This window comes from Kogia breviceps, chromosome 15 (assembly GCF_026419965.1).
Source record: "Kogia breviceps isolate mKogBre1 chromosome 15, mKogBre1 haplotype 1, whole genome shotgun sequence".
NCBI classification, from domain to species: Eukaryota; Metazoa; Chordata; class Mammalia; order Artiodactyla; family Physeteridae; genus Kogia; species Kogia breviceps.
The window spans coordinates 18,945,744-18,963,927 of record NC_081324.1 but is presented as its reverse complement, the minus strand read 5'-3'; the positions used below and the strand labels follow the sequence as shown (position 1 = coordinate 18,963,927).

General features: G+C 37.2%; 1 protein-coding gene across 4 annotated transcripts in view; it reads left to right on the top strand.

The window, feature by feature from the left end:
• RAB27B (RAB27B, member RAS oncogene family) overlaps positions 1 to 18,184 on the top strand; it is a 158,350-nt gene that overhangs the window by 75,875 nt on the left and 64,291 nt on the right. For 2 of the 4 annotated variants that reach the window (XM_067014644.1, XM_059039361.2), the window contains one exon: positions 15,269 to 15,804. The exons of the other annotated variants lie outside the window; for them this stretch is intronic. The gene's annotated coding sequence lies outside the window, so the exon portion shown is untranslated. The remainder of the gene's footprint in view (positions 1 to 15,268; positions 15,805 to 18,184) is intronic. 4 annotated transcript variants of the gene reach the window in all.

The window sequence follows — 18,184 nt, the reverse complement described above, 5'->3', positions numbered from 1 at the left end:
TGAACCCCTGCAGTTGTAAATTTCTTAAGACCAGGAATATGGCTGTCATATAAATTGTACTGTTAAGGCATCTTTGTATTCCCAGCGTCTAGTCCATGGTTTTTATATAGTCAGTGCTCAACGATGGTGACCTGCAACTAATGCATTTCCTATGAAACAATAATTATTCATATAAGAATAATTCATATAATTATTCAATATTCATTTAAGAATCTAGATTGATTTATTACTTTTCAGTTAGCTTTCCTGTGCTTTATCACCCTCCTGAATCACTCAGAAATAGCTATTTCCTAAGCTTTGGGTGGGAGACGAGATTCTCGGTATAGTGATGTTCATTCGGTCCTTATATATCAGCTTCATACCACGTGTCTCCAATGAATCCTTCACCCTCCCCTGTGTCCCCCATGCAGGAGGGACTTAGAGGGTTCCCGCCACTCTGCTAAGGCAGTTAGCACACTCCCATCTGCTTGCTAACATCAAGATATCTGTTGCCCCTTTCTCTTGTTCTTGTCCTTATGCGTGAATACCTTTCTAATTCCTTCATTGCCATTTTTTTTGAGTTTTGGGATGGAGAGAAGATAAACATGTATTCAACAGGACTTCGGGATCTAGAAAACATTTAGATTAATGGTTGGCAAACAAATGAACTGAAGACATGAGTTGCAGTGTTCACTTTTTTGCTATACATGATGATATTTCATGATCTATGGAATGAGTGAATTAAACTAGATGAAGACTTACCGATGTCCTGGGAACAATACTTCCAGGAGATGTGAAATAGGAGTTTATGAGTAAAGAAAGTTTATCACCAAATTACTTAGGATAAGACAGGCTTAATAAGATTGAAGAATTTTTTGCTGCAGACACTTCAGTGTGTTGGCACTCATTGTGAATTTAAAGAGGCAGTAACAGCAGTGTTTCCCAAAGTAGTCTGACTAAGGAACACTTCTTACACACGCACACAATTAATACCTCTCCTATATAGTGTTCCTTGGAAGAGAGTTTAGAAAATTCTGACCTAGATGATTGCTTCCAAATTTTGAGTTTCTGTGACTCCAAATTAAGTAACGAGGACATTTTAGGAATTACATTTGTTAATAATTTTCTTATTTCTAATGATTTAAAGATAAAATGAAGAAGGATTTTGTGTAAGGAAAAACTACATACAAATATGTGTGTATATATACACAAGTAGACACATATATGCATATGTATATGTATACATACATATATAAATATACAAAATAATGGCAAATAAAACTAATAACTTAAGACTTTTTTTTTACCATTTCTTGATGCAAATGATAATTCTAAGCCACAGCATGGGGAATAGAATGAATAAAGAAGCATAGTTCCTTTGTCATCCTCTGCAATTATGGCCTTAATTGACATAACTCAGAGAAGAAACCGGATGCCATGGCATAGAAATATATTATTACCCTTTTCTCATGTTGCCGTCAGTGGTGGCTTTTTTCTCTGGGGCTCTGTGGTCCTTGTCTGTCACTGTGGTGAGGAATGCCCCAGCCCTTGAAAGGGTTTTCTTTACTCCTTTCTCTATTCCATCTGCTTATTGAAAAAGAAATAATAAGATAGGAGTTTCTTGTCTCTTCTCTTGTCTATTTGAAGCAGAGGTAAGAGGAAAAATTTTAAATGTAGTATGCCTTGCTATGTGCTGGACATCACATTAAAACTTTTATACATTTTATTTCATAATTAAAATCACCATAAAGGATAGATATTGTTATGTTAATTCACCTCAAATCAATTTTTGGAATGGGGGGAGAAATCTCCATATTTGAATATCTCCAGTGTATAAAAAAAGAAATGGAACAATGAGGTAAGGTAACTCATCTGTTTCAACACAGTTGGTGATTGGTTGGGTCAGAAATGGAATTTGGGCCTGTCAGACTCTGACAGTTGAGCTCCTTCAATTCTAAGCACCCCACATAGTACACCCATGATTTTAACAAAAATTGACCTCTACTGTGTATATTGTTTTCAATTGCTTGGTTCATATGCATTGTGAATCTATTTTCATCTAATTACACATTCTTTTACAGTAACATTTTAATGGATTCAGTCTTTCATCAAATGGATAAACAATAATTTATTATGGTCTAGTGTTGGGGACAGCAAACTTTCTTTGTAAAGGATCAGATGTTAAGTGTTTTAGGCTCATGGGTTACTTGGCAACTACTTTGTCACAGCAACTAATCAACTTTGACATTGTAACGGGAAAGCAGTTATAAACCCAGCTTTACGATCCAGATTTATTTCCTATAAGTACTCTTCTTGAAAAAATCCTGTATATGAACGTTAAGAAGCTTGTGCATACATATAGTTGTCAATTAATATTTGAAAAGAAAGTCAGGAATACTCAATAGAGAAAAGACAGTCTTTTCAATAAATGGTGTTGGGAAAACTGTATATTCACATGCAAAAGAATGAAACTGGACTCCTACCTTTCTCCACTCACAAAAATTTACTCAAAATGGATTAAAGACTTAAATGTAAGACCTGAAACTGTAAAACTCCTAGAAGAAAACAGGGAAAAAGCTCTTTGACATTGGTCTTGGGAATGATTTTATGGATATGACATCCGAAGCACAAGCCGCCAAAGCAAAATAAACAGGTAGGACTACATCAAACTAAAAGGAAAGTGATCAATAAAATGAAAAGGCAACCTACAGAATGGCAGAAAATTTTTGCAAACCACATATCTGATAAGGGATTAATATCCAAAATATATAAAGAACTTATACAAATCAATAGCAAGGAAACCAAATAATTCAATTTATAAATGGGCAAAGGACCTGAATAGACATTTTTCGAAAGAAGATATTCAAATGGCCAACAGGTACGTGAAGAGGTGCTCAACATCACTATTCCTCAGGGAAATGCAAATCAAAACCATGAGATATCATCTTACACCCATTAGAATGGCCAAGAGATAACAGGAGTTGGTGAGAATGTGGAGAAAAGGGAAGCCTTGTGATTTGTTGGTGAGAATGCACACTGGTGCAGTCACTATGGAAAACAGAGAGTTCCTCAATAAATTAAAAATAGAGCTACCATATGATCCAACAATTCCACTTCTGGATATATAACCAAAGGAAATGAAATCACTATCGTGAAGAGATATCTGCACCTCCATGTTCATTGCAGCACTATTTACAATAGCCAAGACATGGAAACTATCCAAGTATCCATCATGGATTAAAAAAATATGTTACACACACACACACACACACACACAATGGAATGTCATTCAGCCATAAAAGAAGGAAATTCTGGCATTTGCAACGACATGGATGAAACTTGAGGGCATTATGCTTAGTGAAATAAGTCAGACAGAGAAAGACACTTATGGGCTTCCCTGGTGGCGCAGTGGTTGAGAGTCCGCCTGCCGATGCAGGGGACACGCGTTCGTGCCCCGGTCCGGGAAGATCCCACATGCCGCGGAGCGGCTGGGCCCGTGAGCCATGGCCGCTGAGCCTGCGCGTCCGGAGCCTGTGCTCCGCAACGGGAGAGGCCACAACAGTGAGAGGCCCGCATACCGCAAAAAAAAAAAAAAAAAAGAGAAAGACACTTATGATCCCACTTAAATGTGGAATCTATAAAAACTGAACTCATAGAAACAGAGAGCAGATTGTCAGGGGCAGGAGGTGGAGGGGGAGAAAATGGTCAAGGTGACCAAAGGGTACAAGTTTCCAGTTATAAGATGAATCAGTTTCTGGGGATGTAATGTAAGATAATGTACTGTATGTAAATATAGTTAACAATACTGTATTGTATATTTGAAAGTTGTCTAAGAGAGATTTTTTAAGTTCTCACAAACACACACAAAATTGTAACTATGTGAAGTAATTGGTGTATTAACTAACCTTATTGCTGTAATCAGTTTGTAACATATGCATGTATAAAATCATTACATCGTAACCTTAAACTTACACAACGTTATATGTCAATTACATCTCAGTAAAGCTAGAAGAAAAGAAGCTCATGGAAATACCTTTGGTTAACTCGAAGGCATAGGAGGAAATGGAGTAAGGGAATTTATGGCTTTTCTTCATGTGTTTTTACATTGTTTCACCAGTTACAATGAGGAAATTCTATTTTTAAACAAATTAAATTTCAAACAGTGATTCCACTTCAGTGATCCAGAGCACATTACCCTCTGGCTACTTTTTATTTTTAACAATCACAAGATACACTTCTTGGGTGAGCTACATCTACTCCCTCCTACTGCATACCATAAAAAGACAGGGATTGTTAAGCAATATAATGCAATTTTTTATTTTCCCAACAGAGGATTGACGTTAATAGAACAACAACCAAGCCAAAATATTAATATTCTGAAACCAAGTTCATCTTTTTACTAGACATATTCCAACATTTAACTGAGTTAACTTATTCCTTTACCTGAGGATATACAATACAAATTATTTATATTGAAGGCTACTGAATGAGGTTATGGTGATCCAGTTTAAATGTTTAAATGTCTGTCAGTTGGGGCTGGAGAAATGTAGCTGTTATTATTTTGTGTTTACATTTGATTTCATCAGTTTTTATTAACCTTTATTTCACATACCGCCCCCCCGGGGAGCATTTTCAGTTATTTTTCTCCCTAATTGCCCCCCCCCGTGAAATATTAATACCACTGTTACACTGTATATCTGTTTATGTGCTGTATGTATATCTATGTTTTATACATAAAAAGAGTAAAATTATTTCACTCTCCAAGAATGAATTTCATCCACTTATGGGTAATATTGTTCCCATTGAAAATGCATGGATTAAACCTGCTTCAATTCTTTTCCAAGAATTAGACTGATGCTCCATGAAGTAGAACTTCAGGGATGTGATGACTGTTTAGTAGAGAAGACCTCAAACTGCTTCTGAGGAGCCTCCTTTGGTTTAGCCTTGAGCAGAAATAGGGAACTCTTCTGTCATACACACATACCCATGCCAAGCTTCTCAGCTTTCATAACAAGATGTCACTCTTTCCCTCATTGGCTAAAGCCCATGGATTCTCATTTAACCAGCAATATAATGGTTGCTGTCTATGTACTCCTGAGGACTTGACAGTTTAGTACTAATAAACTGTAGAGGAGGCTTGAAGGGCTAATAGCACCATTTTTATGCAGAAAAGCCATAGCATATCCATCCTAAGTCTGATGTTATTGTCAATCCTCAGGGATCCTTTGTGCTGATCAAGGTTTAGTCACTGAAGAACTTCATGAAACTTACTCTGAATAAGTTAAGAACCATTGGAATTGGGCAGTCACATATGAGAGGTACGGTTAGTAACAACATTCTTATGCCCAGTATACTGTAGAATTTCATTGTGTAAATTACTATTCATTTCAAAATATTTATGTGCTAAAGGATAAATCAGCAGCAGTTACCTTTTTGGGGTTAAAATGATAACTTTAAAAAATATTGTCTAAATTTTTGACTATAGATTAGTCACAATGTATAATATCTGTGCTAAGGTATGGCTTTAGGAAAATTAATCAACCTAGAACTAGGAACTCTTTAGTTATAAAAGGACATTATAGTTTTAATTTAATGGATAAATCAATTAAGCTAAGGTTACAATAGAATGCTTCATATTTTCAGGAAATATGAAAACATTTTTTTAATGGTCAAAAACAACACTGAGAGCTCAAGAAAATAGTTGTGATTATTACATGTGTCCTAGAACAAACCATACTATACTTAATTTAATACCACCTACCAAATTGTTAAAAAATTGCAACATTTCAAAGAAAGAAATTTAATAAGAATTGTTGAACAAAAGTATTTGTTACAACTCAAACCTTTCCCTCTTGCCAGTAGCACAATAATCATGCGAGCTATTCAGTCAGACAATGCAATTTTAAAATTGTAGGTAGATATTAATTGAATGAAGAATCATGCATTAAACAGGGACCCCTAAAAAGACAAAGTGGAGACTACAGGGTTTTATTTTGAGGATCTGTAAATAAAGAGATGAGATAATTATTCTAGCCATTGGAATCCAAAAATATGAATTTCAATTTTCAAGGTTAAAGCACATAAATGTTTGACTTCTGGGACATCCTCAGGGAATTTAAAATTCAACTTAGTATTTTTAATTTATCAGCTAAGTGAATCTTGTCTTTTTAAATATAAAAAAATTTTTGTCTCAGTGTTCGTATTTATTAAATTTGAATATATAATCCTTTGCTTTCTTCAGCTGGTTTATTGACTATAATTTAATTGTTTTTGTGAAAACACAAACTCAGCAGTATAAATGAAACTATTTATGGTTTCTATTAATAGTGTAAAGCACTATTATACCATGCAGAGGTGTAAGTAGCAAGCCCTTTTAGAGTTACTGCGGAGAGACAGATTTGGTAGTTACATGTCTTAGCTAAAAATCGTCATTTGTGCCAGCAATAGTCCTAAGAGGGTATTAAGGGACTACAAGTGCTTTATGGTCCCCTAGGACCAAACTGAAAGCAAAAAGCCAATGTCAAATCAAAAATAACTTACATACAATAACAGTTGCAACTACGTGAAGCATGGGGTCATGGAGTTATGGGGTCAGGAACTGTATTCAACTTCGAGATACTAGACAAATTTCCAGTGTTATCAAAAGGCTTTATTTGTGCTATTTTTCAATCGGTAAATATAGTTATCCCCAAACAACTGAGGAACGGCCATGTGTGGAGCTATACACTAAATTTTTTCTGTAACTTATTGGGTGGTTATTAATAATTGAGTGAATTATTGAAGCAAACATTTCATTTTAATTTAATTCCTAACTTTAAAACAGAGAAGCTTGAAGGATAATATTTTCGTCTCTACGGTGATAGTCTCAAGGAGGAAGAAGACATTAGAAAACTTGCACTCACTTGCCATTAGTTGGAGAAAGCAGATTCCAAACTGTGAGAACCGATGTTAAAAGATCTTAGATCATTAAATGCAAGTTGGGCCGTGCATTTCTGCTTGTTACAGATCCAGTTTTGTCACTGATGGGATGAGTCAAGGCTGAGGGTGTCCAACAGTAGCCAAGGCATTTCTGTGATTTATTTATCTTACGTGAAATAGTAGGAGAGGGAGTTGCCAGTATGTTTACCTTTAGTTGGGACATAAGGTCATAATAACTAAAATAAGAGAGTCGAAGTCTCTCTTTCTAATTTTCATTGAAAAAAACCACACACATTTGTATCATGATGCCTCAAGGAGTTTTCTTAATTTGCTATGAACCCTTTTATTTCAAATCACGTTTACTTTGAGAGTCCGATATACAGTTCCTTGAATCATTTTCACAAATCTGTTTTTCCAACCCTTAATATTTCAGTTATGAAAAGTAAGATTTGATGAAATATAAAGGACAGAATGGACAAGAGACTCTTCTCTGCCCCACTCCCCTCCACCGGCATTTTTTTTTTTTTTTGAAAACTTCCTAGCGAAGGATGTCAGGGTAGTGAACAGATTCATTTATTTATTCACTCATTCAACAAACATTCATTCTTTGGACACCTATATGTCAGACATGAAATGTTTATGAACAGAACAAATTATTTTAAATCCCTGTTTCTAACATGTAAGATCAAAGAAGAATCATCACCAATGTCTTTTGGCTAAACTATGGAGTGAATGTCAAGCTTTTTTTTAAAAAAGAAGATGTTGGGGGCTTCCCTGGTGGCACAGTGGTGGAGAGTCCGCCTGCCGATGCAGGGAACACGGGTTCGTGCCCCGGTCCGGGAGGATCCCACGTGCCGCGGAGCGACTGGGCCCGTGAGCCATGGCCGCTGAGCCTGCGCGTCCGGAGCCTGTGCTCCGCAACGGGAGAGGCCACTACAGTGAGAGGCCCGCCTACCGCAAAAAAAAAAAAAAAAAAAAAAAAAAAAGAAGATGTTGGGCGTAGGAGTTTATTAATAATTTATTTTTGGCTCTGTTGGGTCTTCGTTTCTGTGCGATGGCTTTCTCTAGTTGTGGCAAGCGGGGTACACTCTTCATCGCGGTGCGCGGGCCTCTCACTATCGCAGCCTCTCTTGTTGCAGAGCACAGGCTTCAGGCGCGCAGGCTCAGTAGTTGTGGCTCACGGGCCTAGTTGCTCCGCGGCATGTGGGATCCTCCCAGACCAGGGCTCGAACCTGTGTGCCCTGCATTAGCAGGCAGATTCTCAACCACTGCGCCACCAGGGAAGGGAAGCCCCGAATGTCAAGCTTTTTGATTTAGAATTCTTGTTCTAAAAGTAAGATTGCTTTCCCCAGGTTTGATATTTTATTGTCCCCGCTCCAGGGCATAGAACTAGAGTTATAAGCCTAAAAGCATTCGATCATGTAATTAGAACACCACCATGGGAACCACTCAATGCTATTGCATCCAGACCCTGCATACTGCCACCCCTGTCATGAGTATCCGACCCCTTTGATTTTTATAGGGCACTCTCACCAAGACATGAATTGGAGAAGACCTCACAAATAAAAATGGGGTTTGAATGCCATATACCAAGATGACTAATATTTAGCACATTTTACAGGTGGAGAAATGCAAGAAAGTGAGAAGTTCTTATTAGCTGTTGTATCTTCATTCTGATCATGTGTTCTTTTACCAGTTCTTTTAAAACATCTTCTCTCCCGAGACTCACACTAAATATATGACTATAAAAATAAATTACTTATAATTTATTTAAAATAAGTTGAATAGTTCTAACGAAATATATATTTTTTATGAAGTACACAGAGATTTCCTTCCATTCCTTCAATCTACAGTAGTAATAAAATATGTAGCTAAAATTTCCACAGCATGGGAACCTGCTTAGTGGTTATGGCAGCGATGCGTATTTCAGGAAGTAATATATGGCTATGGTACTTAAAATGTTTATGTTATTTTGGAAATGGGACATTTAAATATATCTTAGAAATATAATAAAAATTATTATGGGTATATAAACTTTTACCATACTGATTACAAAAATAAATTAGATGATATATCATGTAATTATAATGTAAGATTGTTTAATAAGACAGTCTTACTATTTCTTAAAAATAAAGTTTTAAAAAGTAATCAGTTAGCAAGGGATTCTTGGCTATCACCAAATCTTCATTTGCTAATTGTTATTTTTGCAAATTATCTTTTAATATCATATATGATCAAACATAAGGAACATCATTTCCCAAATTATACCTTAAAAAAGAGATGTTTATCTTATATTGATGTCACTATAGATCTCTTCTAATGGAACCTTCATGAAAGAACTTTAATTTGATCAAAAAAGTATTTTGGGAAAAAGACATATTTGCCTGAAATTACACCAATCTATGTTAGTTTGGATGCGTGGACAAATTACCTGATAATTTGTTAAAAGTCAGGCAAAAGAATTTAAGACAGATTTAATTATTCCTAAGTGTATGGCATCACAATATGAAGTGTTAGCAGTTAAAAAGTAGCAAAAGTTGTGAAGTAGAACTTTTTTTTGATAACATATTTTGGGAAAATGAAAGAATCACCATACAGTTGGTTACACTTATATGGTAGGCTCATATGACATTTTATTTTGTAGCTCACTATAAAGCTAGCATTAAGCATATATACGTATATACTTTACATGTGCTTGTAAAGGACTATACTTATGTTCACACATGCAATTATATATGTAGATATATGACTATATTTATGTGTATGTATATATATTGTCATTACATTCTTTTCTATGTATATAGAAAAGAATGCTTAGTTTTTATGAATATGAATTTATTAATATGAATCAATCATATTTATAATTAATAATACAATTATTAATTTTATTAATATGAATTTATTTCTCCTTAATCAATTTGATAAATTGAGTTAAGTTTTATCATTGTAATTTTGTCCATAATTATAGCATTTTTTTGTTTTTTGTCTATATGCAAGCATTACTCATGAAACCATTTGTTGCTTTCCTACAGAATGTTCCTTTAACATAAAAAGAGAGATTTAGACTAAGTTACATAATTTCCATATAAGGTTCCAGTGTACGTCCCTCTCACATTTTAAGAAACTAAGTCAAAATGAAATTAGAAGTGGGGAAGTTAAGACCTCACCATAGAATAGATGCTATACATATAATTATGTGAACAGGTCCACTTTGATGCCTAAAATAGGTCTTGATGTGCTACATATTTAAAGTAATTTGCCAGTAAAATTTCACTTAAGCATATATATTCCTTGATGTTATATCTTTAAAAGTAGTTAGGAAAACTAGCATGACCTGGCTTGTGATTTTGAGCCATGCTGTGAGGTTTCCTCAAACTGGGGAGGGGTTGATTTTTATCTGTGATTAGACAACATCGTATGAACTGCAAATTAGTAGAGCGTGGAGGCAAACCCGTGTGTGACTACCTGGCAAAGCTTTCACTGCAATCCCAAGTGTGGGGTGAGTTAGGAAGCCTCTGATCTCATCAGCGTGGGGTTCAACTCGAGAGACAAGATGGCAATTTTTGTATTCTCCACTTTATCTCCCCTGTGCCTGATATCCCCAAGTATCAGGCACATGTTACTTAATAAATGTTTGTTGAGTGAATAAATGACTGTGCAGACCCTTCAAATCTATCTTCAGTCTGCACTCTAAATTCACTTTCTCCGTTGCTCATAGGTTATTATGCAAAAAATATGCAAATACTTTAATAATAAATTGTAATGTTTTCTCTATTGAACACATATCTTTTGTTTTCCTATGTATATTTTTAAACTAATATTATTTTTATTAAGGTAAAACATCTCATAGTGTTAAAAAAAAAAGGATGTTCAAATTCTTAAAAACTAGCACAGATTTCCTCTTAAGTCCCAGTTTCAATCCCCATAGGAAAATACTTGACTCTTTTAGTGAATTTTTATTGTAATACTTACATGTGTATATCTAAATGGTTTGCTTATCCTACTATTTCTTTATTTAGCAATTTCGCACATTGTTTATTGACTATGTTATAATAGTTGAGAATTTAGTTGTCTTGCACATACGTGTACCATCTTACCCTATGCCCACCCTCCATATGCAGCTATATGGTTACTCTCTTGTCAGTGTTACCATTATTCTGATTGTATTCACATTTGAATGGAGTGCTATATTATTATTGTTTCTTTTCTCATAACCTTTTGTTTTTCCTGGAGTTATTAGTATCATTTTTTTCAATTTGTTTAGTATACTTTGTACCTACTGTAAATTATTCATAAATGCTCCCAAATGATCTTTCAAACTGAAACAATCAGAATAGTCTAACTGTGAGACGTCTCTGGTTGTCCAATGGTTAAGACTCCATGCTTCCACTGCAGGGGGCATGGTTTCATCTATGGTCTGGGAACTAAGATCCCACATGCCGTGCAGCACAGCCAAAAAAAAAAAAAAAGAATAGTCTAACTGCTTTAACAAACAACTCCTAAAACTCTCAGTGGCTTATCTCAGTGTAAGTTTATTTCTTGTTCGTATCACAGCCCAATATGTGGCAGTTAGGGTTTCTATGCCACACAATCAATCATTCAGAGCCACAAATATCTTTCATCTCAGAACTTTAGTGTCTTCTAGTGCCTCAGAGCTCTTCACTTAGTCTCTGTGTCTGGATACTAATAAGGAAAGAAGGAAAGCATGGAGGATGTCATAGGTCATTTTATGGGAATGGTCTGGAAGTGGTGTATGTCACTGCTGTGCACATGCAGTTACATGCCTTCTTACTGGCAAAGGGCTAAGGATTGAAATCCAGTGGGGTGCACAGGAAAAAGAGAACCTGGAATCGGACGAGCACTTCCAGTCTCCACTACATGGACGTTATCAAAAATTTTTCAAATGTACATGTACATTAAGTAATTATTTTCTTTTTCTTTTTTTTTCTGGAGACTTTCCTTCTGCAGTCCAGCCTTCTGCTTCTCTCTAGTCCTGTTGTTCTGGAGAATTCACTTCACTGTCTCCTGTGTTAGACCTTCATTTCCTGGGTTCCATCTCTTCCTCTTTCTTGATTTATAAGCTTGTTGGGGGGACCTTTCCTTAGAAACAGTAAAGGAAATACACTTTTGAATCCTAATATGTCTAAAAATATCTTTAATCACACTTGGCTGACATTTTGTATGGGTACACAATCCTCATTTCAAAATAGTTTCATTTATAAATCGTGAAGGCATTTAAAGAATCTTCTGGATGCATTATTGCTCTTGTTTTGGTTTATTTTAAAAATTATTTTTATTTTTGCCAGTCACTTTTTTAAAATTATTGGAGTATAGTTGCTTTACACTATTGTGTTAGTTTATACTGTACAGCAAAGTGAATCAGCTATACATATACATATATCCCCTCTTTTGTGGATTTCATTTTCATTTAGGTCACCACAGAGCATTGAGTAGAGTTCCCTGTGCTATACAGTAGGTTCTCATTAGTTATCTATTTTATACACAGTATCAAAATATGCAATGAAATTTTTATTCTTTTCCTTTGTATGTGATCTGCTTTAAGTTTCTGGAAGATGTTTTTTGCTCTTCTCTTTATTCCTGGGTTTCTATTATTTCAGAATGATATGTCTTGGTGTGTTTAATTACTTAATTTAAAAATTTATTTTCCTGGACATTTCATCTTATAACCCATCTTTCAAATTTGTAAAACTGAGTATTTTCAATTTCGAGAGGTTTTTTTTTTTTTTTTTACTGTCTTGAAATTACATTTCTTTTTAATTCATTTTTGATAGGAGCAGAGTAAAAATGCATGTGTTCAGTTCATCTTGCTAAACCACAATTTACTCTAGTTTACTTTCTCCAGAAAATAAACCTCCAGTCTCCTGCAGGCTGGGTTTAGCAGATGGAGGAACTTATGGTTGGTTGATTGCACGACAGTGGGGAAGGGAACATTGGGTCCAAGCATTCTGAATACAGACGTCTAACCAAACCCGTGTTCACTCCACCAGCTGGCCTCCTTCTCTGGTGATATTTCTGACTCCTGGGCGTGAGCCTCCCTGGTTACCCAGGGGGTTAATGCTTCTCACCCATCAGCCCTCCTACAGGCATGCAGTGTCCAACTCATCCTCTTCCAGATCAGTTACCCAGCCTCCATCTGACTTAGGTTTTTCCAGGTTTTTCCAGATCATCCAATGCAGTTTATTTTGTCTCTTGATTTCTCTTCTCCCTTTTATTTGTCTTTACAGTTTCATAACATATAAAAATGTATTTATTCTTGTGTCAGAGGAGTTTGGGGAAGGAGAGATGAAACACATGTGATCAATTTACCATTTTTAACTAGAAGTCACCCATGTACATTTATATATCCGCTTACCTCAGTGCTGTGTTTATTCAGTGATAAAACTATTGACAGAAATTACGTCTATCAAATTTGTGCTATGTAAACTCCAGGTGCAGAAAGACATTTATTTTTAATTACAACACAGGATGCTGTGTTTTCATGGTTTCATGGTTTTCCAGGGTCTTTTGTTCTGCTCTATCTCTGGTCAAAGTGGCCTTCATGAAGTGGCCAAGAATCACTTTGCTCATATTCTCCCACTACCGTCTCCTCCTTAGAACCCTCTGCCCCCAGGGAAGGAAAAGTTCCACCCTCTCCAGTAGCTGAATAACATCACCATGTAACACTAGTACCTCTGAGTCTCGGAACCAGAAACACAGGATTTCTGTGGTAGGTGACTCCAGGACAGTTGTCCCTGCAAGAGTTAACCTTATGAGGCAGCTGGCACACTTACTTATCTGGGGAAGGGAAGGGTGACAAAGAGAGCAGACGATAAACATGTGTGATAGACTTTCTCCCGACAGGAACTTTGTCCATAAACAGAAGGGAGGCAGCACGGTGTCCTGACCATTGTGAGCTCTGCCTTCCAGATCAGCAGACCTGAGTTCTACATTCATGGACCTTTGTGATTCTCGGCACATTGCTGGGACTTCCTCAACCTCAGTTTCTTCATTCTTAAAAATGGGGACAATAAAAAATAATAGACGCCTTGCTCCTTTCCAAGCAATATTGTGAAAATCAAATGAGATGATCTGTGGACAGTGGCATTATAAAAGCTGGGGAGTATGGGAAATAATAGCTATTAGGATAAATGTAAGTGAACACATAAACTAGGTGAAGAATACACATTACCATTTTATATCATGTACAGAGAATCATTTTAAATTAATGTGCTATAAAAAGAGGAATAAAGTCAAAGTTGTTTATGTATTTCTTTCATCTCTCTCAGGCCCCATAGATACACACAGCAATAAAAATATTGCTGATGGTGCAAAATAGATTTACTATAAATATATATTCCCAGCATATGTATTTTGAAAATCTACAACCCAAATCTCCAGTAATTTTTCACAGTAGATCAGAATAATTTTTATGAATCGGATCTTTCTTTGGAGGAATGGAGTAGATAAGTGCTACCAAAATAATAAGTATAGCCAACATATATACTTTACTGTGCCAGGTGCTGTTCTATGCACTTTGCTGATATGAACTCATTTACTCACAATAACCCTATGAAGAAAGACATTTTATTATCCCCATTTTCAAGATAAGAACATTGAGGCACGGAAAATAGAGCTCCCATATTTTCCTAGCAGAATAGACAGATTCCTGTGAAACCAAATGTTTGCCCCAACACTCCTCCTCTCCACTGCTTTGCTATTGTTTGTTTACTTGCATTTGGTTTTGGTTTTCGGTTCTTTCTTTTCACACCCCTCCCACAGCACTTCTCCAGGAGATGATCCATGGCTGATGTCAGTGCCTCTCAGATTGTCTCTAAGGCACCTTGTCAGAACTGGGTCAAACGATTAACATTTTAGCGGTCACCTCATCGTTTACCAACATGAATGCAAGCAACATATTTGGAACTTTTTGATTTTCTTCACAGTTGAAAAAATCAATTGCTATCATATGTCTTCAACCTTGGATTCTTACTGTTACCATCAGTCTATACATCAGGGATGTCAGAGTCTGTCTGAAATGTGACCTCAAGAGAGCCAGCCAGGATCTCGGTTGTGGACAGATGAATCCGAAGTGTCTAGAACAGGGTCGGCCACATAGTAGGTACTTAATAAAGATTTGTTCAGTAAATGTATGTGCTCCTGATTTCTTCTGATCTCATAGACATGACACCTATTTACTAACCTACGTTATCTCTGAAATGACTTTAGGAGGCAAAGATTAGGGCGGTGCATACTGATTAATGTATTCCTATTAACAGATCCTAACTTTTAAAACACGGATTTCCTTCTAAGCCCTTTTATTTCCGGAAGTCTTTGTTTGCTCTCCACTAGCAGTTCCTTGCTTTCTCTCTAGTTACTGAGACATCTCCCCGGAGGAGAGAAATGCAATGCGTTGGAAGCAGTTCTCCCAGTGCCCAGGGCTCTATGAAAAAGAGAAATCAAAGAAAACACGCAAAAATAAAGGACTGAAAATGAGCTGCCTGCTAGGGCTTGGAGCCCTGCAATGAAGAGAAGTGAACCAGAAGCCGAGCGCCTTTGAGTCACCACCAAGATTCGCCTGAGGTGCGCTCCGCACGTCCGCGTTAGGACTGGGAGACACGCCTTCTCCTCACACAAACCTTCCAGATCCCTGGTCTCCGCGGACTCAGGGGTGGTGCTACAAGTCCGGCCACTTGCAGCCCTGACTGGCAGGGCCTGGGAACCGGCCGGCGTTGCACCGATCCAGCGCCACAGGTTGGAAAAATTGGAGCTGTCCCCAGGACTGTCGCCCTGGAAGGCAGATCTCGGGTCGTTGCTGGAGTCGGACCCCAGGAGTACAAAGGCTGGGGAGAGGGGCAGGAACCCTCTGAAACCTGACACCTCTTGCCGCCGAGGAAACTTCGCAGGCTGGTGAGTTGGGGAAGCCGGGCTGTTACTGCTGGAATGCGTTCCCACCAATTCGGGGTTTGCTGGGCGGCTCGCCTGCGAAAAGGAAGTGAGACACGGATGAGGAGGAGCCGCGGGCTCGCGGCGAGGGAGCCGGGTCTGGAGCCTGCTTTTGCGTGTGAGCGCAGTAGTGGGGCGGCTTCCACTGATATCCAGGTGCGGACGTGTTGGGTACGCGGACGTCATCAAAAAACTAGCTGGTTGTCTTTCTTTACTTTGGCCCTTGCCTATCAAACAGCTGGTTCGGATTACAGAAGAACCTAGCACAGCAATGTCAATTCCCTTACATCTGTATCTCAAAAAAACCCCCAAAACAAACAAACAAAAAACCCCCCAAACAATTCGTCATCATAATGTGTTTAGAGTTTCATTTAAGGAGAAGTCATTTCGTGAGGCAAGCCAGGCCAGCGATAGGACATTTCTGTGTCCGTCCGTAGTAGGTGAAATAGCCTCAGAGAAATCAAGAGTAATGTCTGGCTGCCAAATTTTTTTTTTTCCCCGTGTTCCTTCTGAATTGTGACCCTGGTGTTGCAGTCCTAGAGGGTGTGTACATGTGTGTTTGTTCAACTGGTCACATAAATCAGCTTCCAAGAGTTTTCCACTCAATACATTATCTCATTATCTGAAAACTATTAAAGCAGGTGAAATGTCCCTAAACAAAAGCTAGAGTCTGTGTTCCTAGGAAAAGGCTGAGTTTGGTCGAAGTCATCATGCTTGTAATATGGATACTGCTTTTTATTTCAGGACCTAAAATGAAGAGTATATAAGATTCCGGTTGTGTGTATGGCACATTATTAAATTAAGCCCAAGTTAATAACATGTAGTTTCAGAGTTCTTAGCAACAAAATTATTATTGAACGTAATAATAGCTATGAATTTTGATTTAGTCTGTTTCAAAGAAAAATGTCTACTGTTCTTAAAATTGAGTTACATTCACGGTAATATTATAAATATATATATATATATATATATTTATATGCATGGGTATAGAGTTCTAAATTTGGAAAGTTACCAGAAAAGTTAACTTCAGCATTATAACCTCAGGAATTTAAGTTTATTGAATTTGTAAGCTACTATAAAGTCCAAATTGTAGTATGAAGTGAGAGCCATACTTGCCTCGTGCTGTTCCCCCTAAATACTTATTTTTCACAGTTTCCTATCGTAATCCTCTACCCAGAGGGAATCAGTCCTTCTTGAAGGTAAGAAGGGGTTCTCAGGAATGACCAAAACAAGGTAATCTTGGCAGATAGTTTAATATTAATGAGCCTTTTCTGCTTAAGAACCAACAATGGCTTCCCATAAAATGTTCCCATCTTTGCTTTAGAAAGGAGAACAAAACATTGCAGATGAAACTGGATGGGCCTGTTCTCAAAGATGCCAAGAAGGAATAAGGGAATCTGTCAAATGTAAGCAAACCACCACTCTCTCTCCTAGGCCGTTTCTGGAACAGGAATCTTTGACGACCTTACAGGGAAGGTAACCCTAATAGAATTGATTTGCTCAGCTCCTTGGTGCACCATCTTATCCTAAAATTATCTCCTGCTTTCTGAATTGCTTTTCGTTTATTTAGCTGTACTTCTGGAAAGGTGGAAGTCATCCAAAGCCCCAGGTGGTTCAGAAGAGAAATATGCTCTTTTCCCACCCTCAGCCTGGGACATTTCTGGTTAATTTTTTTGGTCTTTCAGGTCAGGAGAGCATGAAACATAGCCCAACTATTCACATAAAGCTCAGCTCACAATTAATCCAGTTGCCTGAGTTGATTCATCGAGGTAGGTTAACCAACAGTTCAGCTCTTAAGCAAGTTTTTGCAGTGTTGAGAGACAGGAAAACAATTACGGTAAAACCAGACAGGACAAACCAGGGGGTTCCCATGAAGGGTATGCCACTTTCTGGAGCTGGTGGCTAAAAGGGAACGATTTTTCACTCATTATTAGATGTAATAATGGAGCTGACATTTATTATACAGTAGTAGGAAGTAGCAACACCACAAAGCATAATAAAAACCTCTTGTAAATCCCATAAATGGAGTTCAGAGTATTGCTTAATTTGTTTCACACTCTTTGCATTATTCATATTCTTTAAGTATTAACCTTCTCTCATAGGCCCTCCTTAAATGAAGGAAACTTGTCTGGATTATCAGTAATGAGAATAAAATGCTGTTTAACACATAGCCAAAAAATCTTCAGTAAGTTGTATTTTCTAACTAAACAACTGCTGAATGCAGTGAGAAAAAGAACTTAAGTTTCTTGTTCATTTATTCAACAAATAGTTATTAATAGTGTCAAGCCCTATTCTGGGCTGTGTGTGGACAGAGGTGGATCAAATGGACCAAAATGCCGGACCC